This window comes from Halichoeres trimaculatus, unplaced genomic scaffold, assembly GCF_033239565.1.
Source record: "Halichoeres trimaculatus isolate MK-OKI-2021-1 unplaced genomic scaffold, fHalTri1.1 fHalTri1_scaffold_9, whole genome shotgun sequence".
Lineage (NCBI taxonomy): Eukaryota > Metazoa > Chordata > Actinopteri > Labriformes > Labridae > Halichoeres > Halichoeres trimaculatus.
The window spans coordinates 5,187,945-5,209,339 of NW_027437188.1; the positions used below are offsets into that span (position 1 = coordinate 5,187,945).

At 39.7% G+C, this 21,395-nt stretch overlaps 1 protein-coding gene across 12 annotated transcripts in view; it reads left to right on the top strand.

The window, feature by feature from the left end:
- gramd1bb (GRAM domain containing 1Bb) overlaps window positions 1-21,395 on the top strand; it is a 213,068-nt gene that overhangs the window by 32,200 nt on the left and 159,473 nt on the right. For 2 of the 12 annotated variants that reach the window (XM_074680444.1, XM_074680446.1), the window contains exon 1: window positions 2,103-2,491. The exons of 1 other annotated variant lie outside the window; for it this stretch is intronic. The gene's annotated coding sequence lies outside the window, so the exon portion shown is untranslated. Of the gene's footprint in view, window positions 1-2,101; window positions 2,492-21,395 lie in introns of those variants that run through there. 9 more of the 12 variants (XM_074680447.1, XM_074680445.1, XM_074680443.1 and 6 more) reach the window with 6 other exon arrangements.

The window sequence follows — 21,395 nt, forward strand, 5'->3', positions numbered from 1 at the left end:
TAAATTCTTTAACACATTTTTTTATTTTACAAAATGTTTCAATGTTAATTTAAAAAAAAAAAAAAAAAAAAAAAAAATTTTTGATTTTTTTTGGGTGCGTTACTGTGGGTTACTCCACACCAATATTAAGTTTCTGCAAGTCTGGTGCTGATAAAGTGGGATATACTGTATATTTATACAATAGCTCTGTATAAGCAAGTTTTTTCATGGTTGGGCTGAAGACGCATCAATCTGGATCAGTGCTTCTCCTCACACACTCTCTTTTTCTGCATTGGGACACAGGGGAATGCTGTCCGTTACAGGATCATAACTTTGACATACAGTCATCTTAACATTACAAACTTTTAGTAACGTTCAATATGTTAACCCTTGATCAAAACTACTGAAAGGTAGACCACCTATTTTAACATGTTTGTTCTGCTTCAACATAATGTCTATCAGAGTTTTAAAAAAAGTTAATTGTCAATCATCTCCCTCTCATCAGCTGATGCTTGTGTGAGCTAAAGCTACTGTACTTACACTGAACTTTTATCCCCATAATGTTAAGTCTTGGTATTTTTATTGGTTGGTGGTTGTTTGTTTTGTTCAGTTTAACTCTGAGGGTCTGAACAGGAGAGATGACTTTACTGTTTGTTTTCAGACAGATCTACTGAGAGCTGTCAGCTGCTTCATAAATATATATATATATATATATATATATATATATATATATATATATATATATATATATATATATATATATATATATATATATATATATATATATATATATGTATATATATACAGTGTGTTGGGAAGGGTGCATTTGATTTATTTACTCAGTCTGCCCTGTTTGTGGAATAGCTATTGTGGCTGGGGGTCATTTTTCATTAGGTTAGAACATTAATTCCAAAGGCTAACTGCGTTATTTATTGTTCCATAATACAATGATTATATTGTAAATCCTACTTCCTGTTCTAAAGATAATGATGCCAGTAATGTCAGTCAGACATAAGAATCAATTCAAAAGCAGCTGTTTTTTATGTGAATCTTTACTGTGATTTTGTGAATAAAAGTTTTGAGAATCTGTCTTTTTCAAAAGTGCAATATTAATTCTTTTTTTTTCTTACCCCTGGACCTGATACCCTTCCAGAATTTTCAGACAAAGCAATCGTGCCTGTATTTTCTTACACTGTGAATCACTCTGAGCGGCACTCTGAATAAGTAATTTTCCAGATTACTGTGCTGTCCAAAAATCATAAATCATTGTAATAATTACACATTAAATATCTAAGATTTTACAACATTTGTAAATATCTAAACCCCTGCTTATTGTATAAATACCTGATAAGTCTGTCCCTTCTCTTCCTCCTCCTGCTGCTGTTTTTTCCTTAAAGAGCGGAGGTTTTCAGTGTGAGGAGAGGCAGAGAGAGTGAGATTATAGAGGTGGAGGCAGTGGTTGTAATGGAGGGGGCCGTTTTAGGGGGATTCTCTCAATAACTGCTCGCTGTCCTCTTTCCTTTGTTGTCATTACGACACAACGCTCAAAATAGAACGTCTCCAGAGACCAACCAGTCCTGCGTATGGTAGCTTTAATGCACACCAGCACATACACGTACAATGCAGCCCATTTTGTGTGTCTTCTTGGGGAAATGGGATTTGCAAGTGAAGTCTTACTGTACGGTGACTCATGCTGGAAGATTTATTTTATTCATTATATCCATTTTTACATCACAGCATCCCAGGCATTCTGTATTCTGTTTGAAATCCTCCACTTTGATTGCTTCTGGTTGAATGTGTGAGTAATGCCCAGAGAAAAGGATGGATGTAATCCAGTTTAATTATATCGGAAATAGGTACCAGATTATGTTTTAGCTGAAAGAGCTCACTTTCTCTGACTGTTCTGATGTGTGAGGGTTTGTTCTCGAGTAACGCCTGAACACACGTTCCACTGTGTGACAGCAGAAGGTTATGAAATGCGCTCTGTGAAGAAGCTGTGAGGAGTTTTTGGTTCATGTTATGTGCGTTTGTTTGTGTGTACGGTGGGGTGCGTGTGATTGTGGCTGCCTAAGCCTCAGTGGATAAGAATGCATGCCAGAGAGAGTGAGGGAGCGAGTGTACAAGTGGAGCAGGATCAAGAAGGAGAGCGAAACAGAGCAGAGAAGGAGGGAGAAGAAGCAGGGAGAGAGGGGGCTCTGCGCGGTGGCAGATAGAGCCGGAGCAAGTCGCGATTCCCCAGGAAAAGGGAGGCGCGTCCTTCCATCTTCTCATTGGGGATTTAAACTCACTACAGATTGGTTTCAGTCTGACAGGAGGATTCCCCTGCTACTGGAGTACAGCTTGCTCTTTTATCAAAGCAGAGGACTTTGTTGTGGAGCGAAAGAGGCGCACAGGAAGAAGCGAGAGGGACACTTGCTCTTACTTCCTTTGTAGCCAACCTGCTTGACAGATGGCACTGGCAGAATGATCTTTGACTCCCACCCAGGGACCAGTCCTGGCTCTCCCCTCTGAGGTAACGTATGTCAGCTGCTTGCTTTGTGCAAAGAGTCTGCATGCTCCTGCGTTCAGCATTCACTCTGCTGCTCTGTTTGTCTTGAATGTGCCTGAGTGGACGTGCAATTCAGAATATAAGTGTGTAAGTGTGCCTGAGATCTCGTACTACAAGCAGTGCCAAGTAGGAAAAGAGGACAGGAAGTACTGTGTCTCACCACCACCTCATCAGCACCTGGGCAGAGTTGTGTAGTTCTGAGAAGTGTTAATCAACTCTCTATCAGTGGTGTTATTCCTCGTCTTGTGATGTTGGCAAACTCTGACTGACCTTTGTTTGCTTCACGTGCCGGGGTTACCTGAGGTCACTGGAGTTAACTGTGGTCATGGCAAACGACAAAAGACTTTTTTTTTTTTTTTTTTTTTTTTGCAGTTACCAAGTTTTTAGGAGTGATTCTATAACTAGGGTTACATTTCATGTCCATAGGATATACTGATGAATTTCACTAAATATTAATTTCTAGCAATGACCAATTTTAAAGTGGGTAATTTGAGTGAGGTTTCACTTTTATTTAATACAGAAAGTTAACAGGTTCTAGGGCTGAACGATTTTGGAAAATAATCTAATTGTGATTTTTTTTTAACCAATATTGCGATTGTGATTTAGCATGCAATTTTTTATTTTATTTTCTGGATTGTTCACTAAAAACAAGCTTTCATCCCATAGTATGACTAACACTACAAAGGACACTGTTAACATTTAAACAAGTCTTTTTTGCACTTCTTCATTAAAAAGAAAAAGGAACACAGTCAAATTTTACCGACCTCCAGTTGTCAGTAAGAGTAAAAAACCATACAGTATGAAGCTTATAAGGGGTATGGCTCTGCCAGCCACAGTCATTCTACTGGATGGATCTCTGTAGCTCACATGGTTTTTGCCAGAAAAAGCAGCATTTTGACTTTTGCTATTTTTAAGGAAGAACAAGAATGAGGGACTATATTCCCTTCAGGTCTGATGAAACTTTTTTTAAATTGCAGCTTTTGCGATTTGAAAATTGCATTCTATTACATTGCTATGTCGGTTTCAAATCGATTAGTTGTTCAGACCTAATAGGTTGCATAATTTATTTAGCTAAAAATGCAAATCATGTATTGGAATTTTCAGTTTTTGTGCTGTCCGATTTCTCGAATGTCATGTTTGATCTTCAAAATAACACCAGGATACGTTATTGTGAATATTATTATTATTATTATTTTTAGAATAATCTTCAAAATATGACAAAGGTGTTCTAAAAACTGTTTTGATAATTTATACGGATAATGTAATCCATGTTATGTGTGTCCGAGAAATCTGCGTCAACTGAGTTACCCATTGAAAAAAGAAACTGTCAATCAGCAATGGTTTGTTCCAAAGTCACATGACTTAAATCAGTTGAGGTCACATCCTTTTTTGGTTGGAACCATGAAGGAAGCGTGGCATGCTTTAACTCCTCCTCATAAATATTTCATCAGAATTATTGTCTGTACATGGGGCGCATTAACTGTTCATCAACGGTGTTGCCAACATTTTCCGGTGTTCTTACTTTCAAGGTTAAAAAGACCAAACTGTGAAGAAAATGCACAGAAATATGAGGTGATTGAGGTCAGGAGGTGGTATGTTCGAGGTCTGCAGTTAAAACAAGAGCCAAATAATGGAGAAAATAGCCACGTTTCCACCAAGCAGACCAGTTTGGTTCGTCTCTGTAGGGCACACATTTTGTGGCGTTTCCACTGACTTATTCCAAGACATATCCCCAAAAAACTGAGACAAGCCATCCAACTTTTTGGGACCCTTTCGTATGGGTGCTAGACTGAACGGATCCACTGTCAGAAGGTGCGACAGCGGCTGCATTTTTCCTGGCGGCACACAGCCTTCTCTGAAACAAAGCTTGATTACACTTTGTATCAAAGAGCTACATGCCAATCACAGAGAGGACGAAATGCTGGATGTCTTCCATCTGTGCTCTTTGTTTACCGTGTGGCGTTTTTCTACTTCGTTGGATTTGTTGGCGGGGTAAACTGTGTCACGCTGCTACAGCGTCACACTGTTGTTAAACAGCTGCGGCTTTCGGCATCCGGCTTACACCACGAGGGGGCACAGTTTGCTGTGGAAATGCTAACGGAATCAGGCTTAACTGTACCAAACCGTGCCAATCTGTACTGAACCAAACTAAACTGCTTGGTGGAAACGCGGCTAATGTCAACCATGTTACATGTGGTTTTTGTGCCATAATTCTTTTAAATTTTGTCTAAACTGTGATATAAATGATGAGGGGCATTTCTAGGGAGTGTAGTCTTACATAGAAATGTTGAATAACTCTAAATTCAATATATATGGATTTATGTTGAAAAAATATTAACAACTTTTGTCCATAGCACAGTTGACAAAATTATGCTCTTTTTTTAATACCTTTATTATTTAATTATTTTAATTTAATTATTTGAGAATTCATTAGAGCTTAAGCGCGCCAACTACTGAATTTAGTACATTCCTGGTTTATTATTTGCATTCAAATAGAACATGAAACCCAAAAAAAAGGATTTTTTTTTTTCTTTACTTGTCTGTTTACCTGAAATGTCCCCCTAATTAAAGAATCACTCTTAAACCAAGCTGCACAATCTCATAATTTTCTACCAACCACTGCTATACATAATACCAATTATAGCTCTATGTGCCTCCAATGACTCCAGGCAACAAATCACAGTGGCACAAGTTGCAGAAGAAGCAGGTGCTGTGCTGGAAATAATAGGCAGTGTCCCTGGAGTGGAGTTTTAATGTGACGTGGAGTGTTGCAGGTCTAGCATTTGTGGTGTGACGCTTGGAGAGTTTGGGATGTGTGTTGTTCTAGTTGTAGAAAAGGCATATTCCGTGTTGTTTTTTCTTTTTAGAGTTGAAAACAACTACACATGTGCCACTTAACATTGATTACACTGCAAAGCCATCATCATCAAGCCGTCATGATGGAGACAGCCACTAAAAGACAGATCTCTTCGGATAATTATGTATTTCAGAAAAGAAGACATCACTTGTATCATGGGAGCAGGATAGAAAAACACCAAGCCTACAAACGTTGTCTTTAGAGATTTCTAGAAAGCTACCAACTTCAGAAAGCACACATTGCTGTGATATCAAGATTTCAGCGCATATGAGTCCTCCTTTAAACTCAGGATCAACATCAGATGACTTGTTGGCCATGTGCCAAGCTTTCATTTAAAACCCATGCTCCCAACACAATGTGCTGGTTTCTCTCGAGCAGCCCACACTGCTGGAAATGCATTGTTTAGTTTCCTAAGCAAAATAGATCACGGTTTCAGTCATCCACCTGAGGTTTTGAATCTAGGGAAGTTTGCATCAGAGACGATAAGCTGAGCAACCAGGCTTGTTTTCTGGGTAATAAATGACTCACCTTCTCTCTCTGTCTTTCACTGTCTCTCCCTCCTGTATCACACGCTCACACTCGGTGTCTTTCTCCTGTCCTCTAACTCCCGCTCTCAGCATGAGGTTGATGTTCAGAGGAATCTCTGAGCCAGAAGATTGATTGTACCAATAAGTCAAAAAGGAAAACACTGCGACACGAAGAAATGAAATGCCTCGCTTTGTGCCTTCAGAAAGGTATTGAAACATGCTCAAACACTTTGAGGGCTCCCTGCTTTCATTTGCAGGATTAAAGACATTTGTATTCCTGACCTGTGATGGAAATGGAAATGCACAAACAATGAAGGATCTATAAATGCAATCGAGCAGCCTTTGTCTCAGGGGATTGAAGAGAAAAAGTCATTCCACGGTCAAGGTGATTCTGATGGATGAAATGTGTTTAAGCACAAGCCACTGAAGAACTTCAACATGTGAACAGGAGTTAAACTCTTACAAGCTGTCTTTATCTACACTCCAGTGCTTGCATTAAGGCCCCAAAACATCAATAATCAAAATATTTTATGCCTAAAGATGACAGTCTCCATTTAACAAATATTGACTTAAACTAACTCCTGATTAATCTGGCAAAGAGGTGAAGTTTGGGGTTATAGTCCTGCCACCTGGAATACAGTTGTGATGTACACACTTGTCATCCCATGATACCACAAATACCTACTATTAAAATAACTTTGAGTGGCACTGTAAAATCAAAAGTATTGACACCCTGTTCCCCTCTTTTGCACTGGTTTCATGTTCATCACCAGAATTTGCAGCTTGGAACAATCTAGTTTTTGTCCCTCACCCAACAGTCAGTTGGACAACAAATAAGGTGACCCCAAAATGGATAGCAAAACTTCTTGCTTTGAAGGACTAGTGCGGAATTGAATGACGAACTTAAGCCCTGTTTCCACCAAGCAGTCCGGTTTTGGTACGGTTTGGTACAGGTTGGCTCGGTTCAGCTTGGTCCTGTTTGTGTTTCCACTGCCAACCGTGCCCCCTCTTAGTAGGTAGCATGTAGGCCGGATGCCAACAGCCACATCAGCAACATAACAGCTTGACGTCAAAGCAGTGCGACACAGTGTACCTCGCTAATAAATCCAGCAAAGAAGAAAAATGTGACACAGTAAACAAAGAGCAACGATGCACAGTAAGTGATGATTCTTTCGACCAATCAGCGGGCTGCAGTGTTGTAGCTCCACCCTCCAAGATCAGATCAGTTTAGTTTGACCCTTTTGGAAGGGTCCCAAAAAGTGGGATGGCTCGTCTCAGTTATTTGTGGGTCTGTCCCGGCATTAGTCAGTGGAAACGCCGTAAAATGCGAGACAAACTGAACTGCTTGGTGGAAACGGGGACTTTTTCTTAGTAGATTGTGATTTACCTTCAGGAGAAGCCATTCATCTCACTTCATTTTCTAAGAAACACAGATATTGGCACAAAAGCTGCTGTGAATGTACATGGAACAAGGGTGCACCGATCCCCTAAAATCAAGGAAATTGGCACTGATCGATCAGTGCATGTCTAATATGGAGTACCCTCCATGCATGAGAAATTTGGTCATTGGAGTGCTAGAAACTACAGTTCCTTAAGTGTCCTCTTGAAGTTGGCATTGGAAGTACCAGAAAACATGTAAAGCCATTTAGGAAAGCTGATTTTCACAGCAAAATAAACATGTTTACAGCCTGGTGCAGAACAATTCTTGTCCAAATAATTAATTTGTTTAATGGCACACACCATATTAAGGATTATTTTTAATTTAACCCCGTAGTTTGGACATTAAGATGAAAAATTCTGCATTATCAAAATCATAACAGGCCTCAACTCCACCTCTGTTCCTCACACTAGTTTGACAGAAGTTAGGTTGAGTTTAACATTTTCTACTGGTGTTCTTGACAACAGTACCCCATCAGAGACTTTGTCCATTTATTAAACAGTTTAAGTTTGTGTCATGTTGTTCAGCTGGTTTGAAGAGACTCAGATCCCAACACCAGTGTTGGTGTGAGTCTTTACCTATTTTGTCGATTTTTTGCAGTGCTTGACCTTGCTGATGCTTTGGTTCAGCAGCAGTCATAGACGTACATTTTTAGTTTGCCTGCTGCTCACAGATCAGAATTTCTGGGCTATAATGCACAAGACAAGTTGATTATTTGTTACAACTTATGGTTCTCTTGTCCTATAGCAGGGATGGTCAACCCACCACTCTTTGCCTTTCAGTGTGCCGCTTTTTGATCCATTCATTAATGTTGAGGAAACTTCAGGAATCTTGACACTTGATGAAGAAGACTCAGGAGACTCAGATGGCTTAAGTTGAAATAGTTTATATAGCTTGATCGAGGAGAAAATGACAGACAGTACACATGGTGCCCAGTGTAATGCAAAGTCAATTCTAACAGACCAGTCCGTGTGCTCAGTATTTAGTATTCTTGAGATTGGGATTGCTATGTCTATCTATGAACCAATGGGTTCAGCTTAGCTCGAGAACAGCGTTCAAGGAGATAAGAACATGGGAATCGGATCCAACCCAGACTAGGAAAAAATACTGTCTCTGTGTACAGATAACTTTAAGGCAAATACAGGTATTATTGTGACACATATAGAGTCAATTTAGAATTAACTAATGAAAGGCATTAAGCAATATGAAAATTCCACCACAATTTAAAAAAAAATAAATAAATAAATAAAACATTGTTATGAGAACTGCCGTGCAGATCTATCTAAAATTTTGATTAAGTCATACCAAATTTGAATCAGTGTTGATCAACACTTGCATGATGAGATTGATACTGAAGTTTCAATTTCTCTTCTCTATGTGTGCTCCCCTTGCTTTACTGCGAGTGTTGCCACTCGCATCACTCAGCAGTGCAGCTGTGTGATGGCAGAGAGGAGCTTTGCTTGGTATATTTTCACACTGAATACCAAAATACTGAAAGCTGTGATGTTTTCAGAAAACAGATAAGGTTATCTGGCAACAGTACTAATTCTTTAAAGCATGTAAAAGCACACCCAAAACAGGAGTCCAATAACATATCTGGAGACTGGTTGGTCACCTTTAATAAATGGTGGTAATGGTAAATAAACAACTTGACTACCAGTGTTAAGGCGTTACTGATTTTGCAATGCTATACAAAAGAAAGATGGATTTTGCAGTAAAGACGAATAAAGATTGTTTAAACCTACCAATAAAGACATGATTGTTGTGTGAAGAAAATCAAAACAGTAGCAGGCTGGTAATTTTTAGTCATTACCCCCTGTATTAAAAATAACTGCATTGTGTTCCCAACTCTAAAAATGGTAAACTTTACCTTAGATTGAAGAAGCTTTGATATAAATTTAAGCTTTTTCTTCTTCTTCTTCTTTTTTTTTTCTCTCCAGTTCATGATAGAAACAAACATTCAGGAAAGTAATAAAAATACAGTGAGGTCTAAAAATGTAATTCTTTTCATAACCCTGTTTTCCACATGGTTGATATAAAGCAGGTTAAACAGAGCCCTCTGAGTCATACAGCCCTGAGACCCTCAGCAGGCATGTGTTCTAGAAATACTATACTTTGAGTTCATTAAATATTTAGAAGACATTTCTGCGCTGATGTCAGACCTCGTTCACTCACATCAAACTGAGACTGCCCTCAGGTTAACACTTTATAGGAAGATACTTTAACACATTTCTCAGAATCTTCCATCAAGTCTGGCAAGATTTTAAATCTTTAATTTTGATGTTTCACATGATTTCCTGATAAGGTTGTGGTATGGAATTCTAAGTATTCAATCTTCTCTGGGTAAATTTGCAAAGCATATTGTGTTGTGCAGAAAAAAAAGCCAGAGCAGTTATTGCTTCCTCCTTGTGAGGAGGTGTCTACAGGTGTGCAGCTTCAGATCTGTCATTTTGTGTCTTTGAGGTAAATGTGTTTATTTTTAGAATCTATTGACCCCGCTACGAGTGAAGATTGATGTGTGATCCCTTCCCGAGGCAGTCCCAGGGTCCTTCTCCTTCTCTCCTGTGCCAATACTGAAACTCACACCGTTAGCCATAGATCAAGGATGCTGTGGTTTCCTGTCTCCTCGACAAAGTGCCAAATCAGGAGATTAGTAGTCCCTGTGGTGCCTATTCTTTCCTAACTCTAACCTTTACAGTTAACCTTCTTCAGTCTCAGAGGACAGCTCAGTGAGAGTGTGACTGTGAGGTAAAATGAGAGTTCTGTGTGTGGTTAGAGAGGAAGCAAAGGTTTGAAGTTGTATTTGAGATTTGGACTAGTGTTTGTCGTTCAAAAACACAAGGCTAATAAAGCATAAAAGTTCTGTTTTATATTGGTTTTCTCTTGTTTTGTTAGTATTAAATTCTGTTTTTCTAACTTTGTGTTTCCATAGAGATGGAGAGGTGCTCACTTATGCCTGTTTTGTTTTTTATTTTTAACTCTGACAATTAAGGTCGTGAACAAGCAATTATCCTGCTTCTTTCTAAAACAAAGTTAGAATATCAGGGGGAAAAAAAAGACTAAACAAGACAATAGCTTGACAAAATATGCATCACAGTGAACTCAGTTACCTCTCACTCTGAACCAAGTTTAAAACCAAACTTCAATATTAAGAGGGAACAAGAAGCGTCATGTCTGCACATTATCTTTTCATGGTGCTATTTATGACACAGTAGCTGCGTTTTACGTCCGGCTGGAATGAGAGGTTCTCTTGTATTCTGTTTTATCCGATCTCACTGAGGCTGTTTGATGTGGAAACCCGATAGCCACATTTTTAATCATGCCACTGCATCATCGTTACCTTTTTTTAGTCTCCTCAACACCTTGCTGTGAGCTGCTGAGTTGTCATACCTCTCTGTCATATTCAATCAGTCAATCAGACTTTATTCATACAGTACTTTTCATACACAAACATGGTAACACAAAACACTTGACAAACAGAAAATAATTGAAATCAAAATAAAGTGATGTGATAATCCCCCGTAAACATACACATCAACACACCAACCCTCCACCCCCAACAACCCAACCCACATCTGAGGCCTATAGCACGAAGAGCGGTGAACTTATCCGCGGTAACTCACATCTATCCAGGATTGAGTAACCGTAACAATGGCAATCAGGATAATCGATAGCACAACGCAAGTTATCAACACGGTAACTCAACCCAGGATTGTCTCATCAAGAGCCGTGAATGCGCACGTAAAAGAGGAGGGCTCAGAGGCAGCTGGCCAATCACAGTCATAGGCGACAAAGTAAGAGCTCCGTATTTCACCGCTGAAGAGCAGCGGCTGATAAGCAGCTATACGAGGAGGAGAGAAGTAATAACTCGGTAAGGGGGAACACAGTAGCAGCGGCCAACCGCAGGCAAAATGCATGGCAACGCATAGCGGACTGTGTAACTGCCTAAGTTACTCATCAGTGGCTCAGTATGATAGTGATCACACTTCTAAATCTCATACAATAATAAATGCTACTGTGCAAATGACTTGCGTGTATTCCAATTATCATTTCATTCTCCCAGATGTAATCCTTCTGGAGTCAGAAGAACATAGGAGCAGATATAAAACAAATACAAGAACATCATCACATCTGATAAGTCTGTTTCAAGCAGTGGCGAATGCTCTAAGACTACAAGGGAAGCTCAGCTTCTCCTAAAATGTTCCCAAAAAAGTGGTGATATGTTCTGCTGTGTGTACATTTCATTGACAAAATATGTGCTACAATTCCTTCATCTTTTGTTCAGAATCAGCTTCCCGACACAGGTAACTGGCTCCACCTCCTTCTCATTCATCCTGGGGACGCTATGAATTTGTCTGTAAGTTGTGTGAGGGCAGCAGCCAATGCGGGATGCCGCAAACCTGCTCAGCTGCTCTGCATCCCCGACAGAGTACATGTAGCTGCCCTTGGCAAAGAATCGCAGGGCGATGCACACTGTCTGTGGGACAGTCAGTTCACAGCTCCTGCGGGTTGCACGGGCAATGTACGGCTCTAATATTTCACAGAGGTGCTATGCTGATCCCTGATTTAATACTTACATATAATATAATAAATTTGAAAACAAGACCTTTCACCCCCTGAATTTTCAAAAAATGAGATATTGTATTTTTTCTGATATCCTAGAACGAGATTTGATGCATCTGAAAATAGGTCATTGCCAGTGGGCCGCGAGATTTTGACCTTTGTGACGACACGAGGATCCTTTCTTTTTATTGGTGTAATCTGATAAAGCAGCTCCTCCTCTGTGATGTCAGTTAGTCACACAACCGCCACCGAGGGATACACCCACCAAGAGCCGAGTATAAACGTATAAACTATACATGTTACAGTACCGGTTTGACTCACCACACTGAAGCGTCCTGAGATGATCTATGTTGAGGTGGATTTTCTTCCTCCTGAGCTGCAGAACCGTCCGGGTCTGACTCAGGGTCCAATACAAAAGGACGTATCCTACACTCTGCTTTTTTATTAGTGCTATCAATGCCTTACGGTGAAGTTTTGGCAAACAGCAAACTCGCTCGGTCTGCCCCATCTAATATGGTGTTTTTTTTGTAAATACTGCCATGCTGCAAAAACCGCCCCCTGGCTCTACCCCCTCCGCCCCTCTGATAGAACTGACCAATCAGAGCACAAAGGGCTGTGACATTGAGAGGTTACTGGAGGTCATTCTTGAAACAGAGCGTTTCAACGAGATCTTCAGAATGGCCTAAAATGAGAATATTGAGAACGCTATTGTGGGGCAATGAAGGAACTAAATGACTTGTACTGAGGGCAGAAATGCTTTACAGGCATCCTAGTCTGGCATAGTGAAAAGGAGAAACGAGCATGATATGTCCCCTTTAACCAAAGAAATCTAATCTCCATTAGATTCTAAAACAAACACACCTTTTTCAGAGTCACATCTTCACCATAGTGTGCATGAGACTCTGGGTCAAAAGGTGGCAAGACAGTCCAATTAAACAGATCCTTCTCATATTAACCATCTCTGCAAGACTTCCTTCTATCATCTCCGAAACATCTCCAAACTCCATCCCACTCTCTCCTTTCCAGATGCTGAAAAGCTGGTCCATGCCTTCATCTCCTCCAGACTGGACTATTGCAATGCACTTCTCATCGGGATCCCTAGCAAGAGCCTGCAAAGGCTACAATACATCCAAAACTCTGCAGCTAGGATCCTGATGAGAGTGCACAAACATAATCATATCACCCCCATCCTCCGTTCACTACACTGGCTTTCCGGTCCCCAGCAGAATCGAATACAAGGTTTCCCTCCTCACTCACCAATGCATCCATGGACATGTCCCCCCCCTACCTCAAAGAGCTTCTCACTCCACAACACTCATCACGCTCCCTCCGCTCCACAGACTCAAATCACCTCCTCCAGACACCCAGGACTAGACTGAGGACCATGGGTGACAGGGCCTTCAGTGTTGCTGCACCCCGTCTGTGGAATGCCCTCCCTGATACCCTGAGGGCTCCACAGTCCACGGACCGTTTTAAAAGAGACCTTAAGACTTTCCTTTTTTCACAAGGTTTTTGGTTCTTCTTAGTTGTCGCTGTTTTAGATCTTTTTAACTGCCCTTTTTAAACTGGTAGCCCTTTGAGATCTTTTGATGTAAAGGGCATTACAAATAAAATTTATTATTATTATTATTATTATTATTATTATTATAGACTCTTTAAGAAGGGCTACTTTATCAAGTGCCAACCTAAGTTTACTCTTAAAGTTTAACAAAATCACAAGAAGAAAGGTAAAATATCAGATGGAGTGCTACTTAAGATAAAATACAATTTGCAGCCACTTCTGTAGAAAGAAAGTGTTTCCTAACAGTTTGCTCAGGGACTTCTTGATGATAAAATCACATCCATTAAAAAACACACAGAAGTGATCAGATGGACCCACATCCACAACTGAGGACATGCTTATCAACAGGCCATAGGTTAAAAACAAGATCTAATATGTGTCCTTTGTTGTGGATGGGTTGGGTAAAATGTTGAGTAAGACTCATGCAGTTGATAAGATTTAAACCTGAGATGTAAAAGAGTCTGATTGATTGGACAAATGAATGTTAAAATCACCTAAAATAATAGTTCCTACACACTTTGTCTGGACAATGGATGATAATTCTGGACATTCTAAAATAAAAGAGGAGCATATTTGGAAGCATATTTTCCTGTGTGACACTTGCAGAACATCAGTGCCTGACTGTGTTTAATGTTTGAAGGGAAGTGTAAGTGTTGGGTCACATATTGCCGTTGCATACCGTAGGGGCTTAGCTCTTAATCCTCTCCCTTTACATCAAGAGGCATTCAGTACATTTAATAAAACCCAACGCTCAAGCAGCCTCTGTTAAAACTGTATCCCTGGGTAATCCCTGTGCTAATAAACTCTCTTTATTAGCATTCCCTGGCTAATCACCTGCTTCGGCCAAGATAAATATCAAACACTTGCAGGGTTAGCATAGCTGGCGTGCTCGGCTGGTATTAACAGGTGTTACTGTGGACAGGGATTAACTTTTAGTGTTGAGAGACGTGCTGAGTCCACGATTTAATTAACTGATTAATATAAGAGCTATTCACAACTGAAAACAATTAATAATAATTTATCACATCTCAGAGATTATGTTGTTCTCATGTTACGCTGAGATGTATCTGGGGACGGCATGTTAGCCTGTTGATAGCCTCTGTCATTTATGAAGATATTACTTCAGCTAAATATCCTAAATGGGCAAAGTGGAGCTGTGGTTAGTGCTGACAAATCACAGAAAGAAGGCTCTTGGTTCAGTTCCTTGAATGGGTTGGTGCCTTTCTGCGTGGAGTTTGCATGTCTTCCTGAAACAAAAGAGCAAAATTCTCTTTTTTTTCTTTCTGTTGCATTTTTGGTGTTTTAGTTCTGGGGAGGAGATAGATTAGAGCTGAAGAGCGCAGCCTAAGGGTGCTGTTTTTTTTCTGCTTAATCTCCCAAGAAATGGAGAAGAGAGCATTTTGATCCAATAAATTGCTGGTGCAAAAGGTCTGTGCCCAGGAAATTGTATTTGTTCAGCCACTTTTCCTTCTTTTAAAACATCTTGACTTTGTGTGGTTAACAGTGTTCCGGAAATTATCAAACATATTAGTCCAGTTCAGCGGCTCTGTAATAATTTCTTTTTCATCTTGTTTGACAGAAATTGTGACTTCTAATGATCATTTAGCTGATGCAAGGAAATTGCGCACTGTACCTTTGGGAAATTAACATGCAGCTAGCGAGCAGTACTAACTTCCTACATGTCACACAAGCAAGAGGATGAGACAACAACAAAAACCAGAGGGTGGGCGCTCAGTGCATGCTATAATTAGCAGCTGTCATCATGATGCTTGTACGTGAAAAGAAAATCTTATGACTTTGCTTACTGTGGGAAGTAAAGTCTGTGTACTCAAGAGTTGTTCAAGACCCAGTTTATGGCAGCAAAGTGCAGCTTATATTTAGATTGTAGATGGTGGAAGAGTCCCCATGCATTAGTTCTACTGCTATGTACATTAGACATTTAAAATCTTTTGCACTTCATAGATAACCTCTTAAAGACTGTTATTTTATGGTACCCATTTACCCACACCACTGGGTTCAGTTTGGTTTTGAGGATTTGTATCCTGCTTCCCCCAAATGCGAATTAGTTTCATTATCCAGCTTCAAGTTAAGGAATTTCAGGAAAAGGATAAGGAGGAAAAGAAAGAGGTAGATAAGGTAGGTATTTTTATCAGGTCTATCACATTTTTTGGACAAACATTTATAGCTCACCAAGGATGAAATGTGCTAACAGTTTGTATCACTTGACTTTCCTTCTACTGCCAACATAAGGTTACCCTTTTTGGGTGAAACAAGCAAAAAAGCTGTTTGACAACGGGCATATATATTTTTCCCCTTGAATGAGTTGTCAAGTATTTTTGTCTTTGCATCAGTATTTTTCATAAGGTCCAAATTTTGACAATAGGCTGTACAAAATATGGACGTAGTCTGCCTGACATCACCTGTCTGCTTCTGAAACAGTGGGTGGATCCAAATAGTCCTTCCTAAGTCCTTTCATATCCACTTTACCTTAACCCCGATAAAAAACGTCACAGGGTCAAGGGCAGGAGGGGAGAAGATGAGAGGAAAGAAGAACTGCAGCCAAAGAGGAATTCGACTGCACTGTCACTTTGATGTCATATTTATGTGACGACAATTACTTGTGACGTAGGTAAGCCACGACGAACCACTATGTCCCGAAAATGAACTACAAGAAGTGCATTTGTCCCCTGCCTTATCTCACAGGGTGGTTTTGTGTCTTCACCGGTTCACATCAACAACCCATGATCAGAGGATTTACCTGTGATGGTGTTTTGTCTTTGGTCATGCAGTGTGTGTTTCCTGCTTACAGCTGTGAGGTTCGTGAGAGCATCTGTAAATGTTAACAATCTGAAGCCTGATAACACAAGAGGACTGTCTTGGATAATACAGCAGCCTGTCAGAAACACTATACCCCCTGTTTCATTCACATATATCATTATGAGCATTGTTTGAATTTATTACATTTGGATTACTGTAAAAGTCATCATTTGTCCTTTTTTAATTTTAATAAAAGTTATTAGGCCTCATCATCCTGTCTTATTATTGACATGATTCACTTCAGAAATTAAGATAGGTGGAAATGTGGTAATTACTATAGAATATTATCAAGTACTAAATTCTTTAAAATGAGTGCTTTTTAAATTTAAACGTAATTTTCATCTGTCCATCAATTTAAAAATGATTAAAAAAATATATGAACTTATAGACTTTCAGGGTTTCAGCATCTGTGACTGTAATAAAGCGAAATGGACTACTTTCAAGAAAGTAGATTTTTTTTTCCAGACAAAACGATCTAACTTAGAAATGAGTAACATAGAAATTAGTGTCTTTCACTAGTGATTCATTGTTTCAGTTCGGAATTGCAACCAAACGTTTCGGGTTATAAATCTTTTTGACGTTCATACATCGTGAACACAATAAACACATTCAGGCAGACACATGATGCTTAATGTTAGACAAGCAACAGTACTCACATAATTTCCGTCCCTTCTCCATCGAAAGTTTCTGTAAACTTTTGGCTGGAGCCGTAATTATACACGTCACGTGCCGCAAGGCATTATGGGGTGTTTTCTTCTCCTTTCCTTTTGAAAAGGATCGTCCGGTGTTTTCTAAGCTAAAGGAGATATTAAAGGAAGCAACGACACTCCTTTACTTAACTTTTGGAGAATTCGAACAGCATTTATCATGGCCGATGCTTAAATGCTTCCGGGTCATTTTTTCAGTTAGGAAGGTCCCTTAACAAAAAAGGACTATTCAGATGCACCCAGTGAAAAGAAGCTAATGCGCGGACATGGCCATATTGAATATGAAGCAGGCTTTGAGCTTCCTTCCTAACAGCTGTAGGGCACCCATCAGTTAAATGAGCTGAGTTGTGGCTCTGATTGGACAATCCAACTATCCTAACATCTTCTAAATTGCCATGTTAGAAAAAAAAATCACCCTGTACAGTGTGGGCTGATAGCAAAATTAGCATTTTGGACCCAGACTTTTTTTGAACCAGGCTGTAAACAGGTTTAAAATGTTGTAAAAGTCAGTTGTTGGTTGTTTTTTTGTCTTGGTGTGTACATAGTTTCCAGTCTTTCTGCAGCCAGCCTCATGCAGATTTTCATTGAACAATAACTTTTAAAAAACTCAGTCATTCTTGATAAAGTGATCTTTAATTTAGGAACAGGTCTGAATTTTTGGTTTGTTTTTGCCCTTCAAGGAAAGAGTGGGAAGGAGAAGAAAATTTGCAACATCTTGTGCAAGTAAAGGGTGTCTTGTGATTTGAAATGTGACAAAAATACAAAGTCAGAGTGGACTCATAAAAAAACTTTTACAGAGATTGTAAACCTGAGTTGAGGCTACAAGAAGCTTGCTTCACCACATCAGGCAGGGCAGACCCAAGGCTGTCTGAATGATGACGAATGTTACGACACTGGCCCCAGAATAGCATCCTTGAGACAAGGATGTATAACACTTCACTGATGATCTACACCTTAAGTGCTAATGCAAAGAAGCACCATTTCCATTTCTAGTATGTTATTTGTTTTATGTCAGATCAAGCTTGTTGTTTCTATTTCTTTTAATAATAATAACAGAATTTTTAATTTAATTTATACTTTACTCACAGCATTCCATGTGCTCTATTTGTTTGAACTAACCATCAAAATTTCATTGGGGGATCAAAAGTAAATGGGGGATTGTTTCTTTATTTTATAATCCTTTATTTTACAATCTACCAAGTTTCATTCATTCAAGTATTCTTACAGATGTATTATTGATCTGGAAATCAGACTGTTGAGTTTGAAGCAACATTTCTTTCCATCTTTGAGTTACTTTTGAGTTTTCTTACCAAGGTTGTGCCCAGTCTTTTACACAGCATAGTTTTGGTGAGTCCTTTCTGTTTGCAGGTGCACCTAAGAATATCATCAGTAACATAAGGGGCTTTAATTTCGTAGACCAGGCGCAGGCGCAGGTGCACCTGCCCTGCGCCGGCCTTCGCCGTGCGCACAGGGCGTGACCGGCGCATTTTGCAAGTTTCCTGCAGTGCCAAGAGAGGCGCAGTCCAGGCAGAGAGGTGCACGTCCACGCCTCCCTCCGCGCAAATGGCAGAGAGGGAGGAGAAAGCCGTGAGTGGGTTTAACACAGCCGAGCGCTGTTTTCACCAATCAAATGAGCGCCTCTCCTCGCCTTTAAATGCCCTGCGGCTGAGGCCACGACGCGCGTCACCGTGTGGGCCAGCTCCCGGGACAGATTTAATCTGTTCCTTTGTCATTAATAGGGGTACAGAATTAAGAGACAGTTACACAGCTGGCTTATCCATTCAGAATACTTTTGATCCACCTGCACTCCTGGTTTGTCATCACCAAGCAAAGCCTCTGGTGATACACTGTATACTCTCCCAGTGTCTCCACCTCATCCTCCTAACAATAATGTACACCATCTTTTTAGATCACGTTAAAAATAAAGATTAAAACAGAGAAATATGGGAAATCACGGGTAAATCCTGAGTGACACACATTTATTTCGCCTCTTTTTTTTCTTTGTCTTTTCTCTCCCTCTTTTCTTTAAATTAGATGAAATAAGAGAACCAGATATATACTCAGTATCAGATGTTAAGGCTGTTTATTGTCTAATTGTAAGATGTGCATCAAACTTCCAGCTGCCGTCAGGTTAACTTTTCATTATGACAAACGGCTTTAATCTGACATCAGATGTGATGGGACAGTTATTATAGATATAAATGTATATGCTGGTTCAGACGGTTACATTAAATAGTGATTGCTGTGATTGTTTATTGCATTAAAATGTGCCTGACACTCTGGAAACCTGCCTCTGAGGCTTTGTTGACATGTGCGCACATGTGCGCCTGTCACCAAATTACAGCTGGCGAGCTTTCAGCGCACTTTTTTGGCACAAAATTGTTACTGCGCCAACATGAATCTGCTGACACCTCCCCCTGGTGCGCCGTCAACCCCCACCGTCACACCCATCTCTGTGCAAGACGGTCTACCAAATTGTCAAATTGGCAGCGCACAGCGCCGCACGAAATTAGCACTGCACAGGCTGCGCCAGGCTTGCGCCCCCTGCGCTGCGCCACGAAATTAGAGCCCAAGGCGTGCAAACTGAAGATCTGTTCTTTGCCATTCAGTGTTCTGCAATTACTCTGGGCTGTGTCTTTTTTAAATACATTAAAAGAACAACACTATAGCTGAAGTTAACAGATGTATATGTAGGAAAATCTCTGAAGCTGTGGCAGTAATCCTGATTGGACACGGTTCCATATGCCTGCTGGATGCGTTTCCATGTGTATAAAATGAGTTTTTAAAAAATCACATAGAAACTCTCCTTAAGATCAAAGTGATGTAGCCGTTTAATTTCTCTTCCGTCTTCAGGGGCATTTGTTCCACAAGCTGATTTGTACAGAGAAATTAAGTTCATACAGTAGGTTGATATTAAAGGTTTTGATGAGTTCATATTACTGTGAGAAGTCTGGAAGCAGTCTAATAAATGGAAGTATTTCATTCTTACAGGGACAATTTTTTATTATCCAGTACATGTATACACAGTAATCAGAAAGTGCTGCGTCCTCTTATGAACACGTGCAGAATACCTAAATTTTTAACTTATTTGCATAAAAATCCAAAATCAGGGTCATCACTTCTTGCTTCAAGTGTCAAATCAAAAAGAAACCAAATGTCATGTGTTTCTGTAATACCTTTAGGATTATATCTTAAGCCTTTTGTTCAAACCATTCAGGTTTGCCTGTCAACATTTTAAAACAATTTGCTCCACAGAAAGCTTTTTAGTGTTTGGATACACAGTGGCTGCTTTTATTTTGTTCTTCTAACTTGAGCATTTTAGCTAGAGAGAACAATTATCCCACATCAGACCAGTTTTTCAGCTTAACAAAGTAAACATTCAGCATTTAGGAAGTGTGTTTTTTAGCTGAATAGTTTAAAAAATTGCATCAAAGTGCAGGTTTACAACCAAATAGTTGATTTTCTCGTGGTGCCAGTGGAACAGCTGTAAAGGCACATGGCATAAATGTATTTATAGCAAGACTTAACGTTCTCAGTTAACTATAGGGCTGATTCAACAGCCACTGCCAGAACTATGATTTATTCCCTTGCTCCAGCTGATTAAAAACAGCACAGAAAGAGCGATCATGGAGTCATGATGGCAGATTTATAAGGACTAAGACAATACTGATCTTAAGTGGAGCTGACAAATGTCTCTGTCTTGTCAATTAATTTATCATCCAGACGTTGTGCAGACACCAATCCCCCTCCATCTGGCACGCTGTCATGATCGTCACACTCTGTTCTCCTGATGTTTTTTTCTTCTTTTTTTTTTTTGTCTCACAAGGTGAATGCAGGTGTCCTTAAAGAAAGGTCAGTTTAGAGGTGTGAAGTGCAGACGTCTGAGATTGTAATGAAAACACTTATAAAGATCTTTTGGGCAGTTTTTTTTTTCATTTATACATCATTGTGCAGTGAAAAGGACAGTTTCTCCTTCTGCTTATGGCTTTAGTATACATCTTCAACTCCACATCTCCCGCAATAACAGATGAATAGAGGGTCAGACTGTTGAATGTTAAAACATGACAAACGATTCTTCTTTAACATGGTTTCTGTCAGTGTAAATAATTCATACCATGCTATTATATGTCAGTTTATTCTGATTTCTTAAGGGTGAAAAGATGATTGATTTACACCTCTGCTGACATATTAATCTCCTGCAGCTCTCCATGCTAATTAACAGAAAATGAAAGTATGACAGGAGAAAACGCAGAAAAAATTAACACAAGACTCTGTTAACTTGCATTGAGTGTCGACTTCAAGTCCACATCAGAATGAGTTCTACCGTGGACCATCCTTACGGCAAGGAATTTTGGTATTATTTTGGAAAGTAGAGGCTCGTTAGCAGAGAGGGTGTGA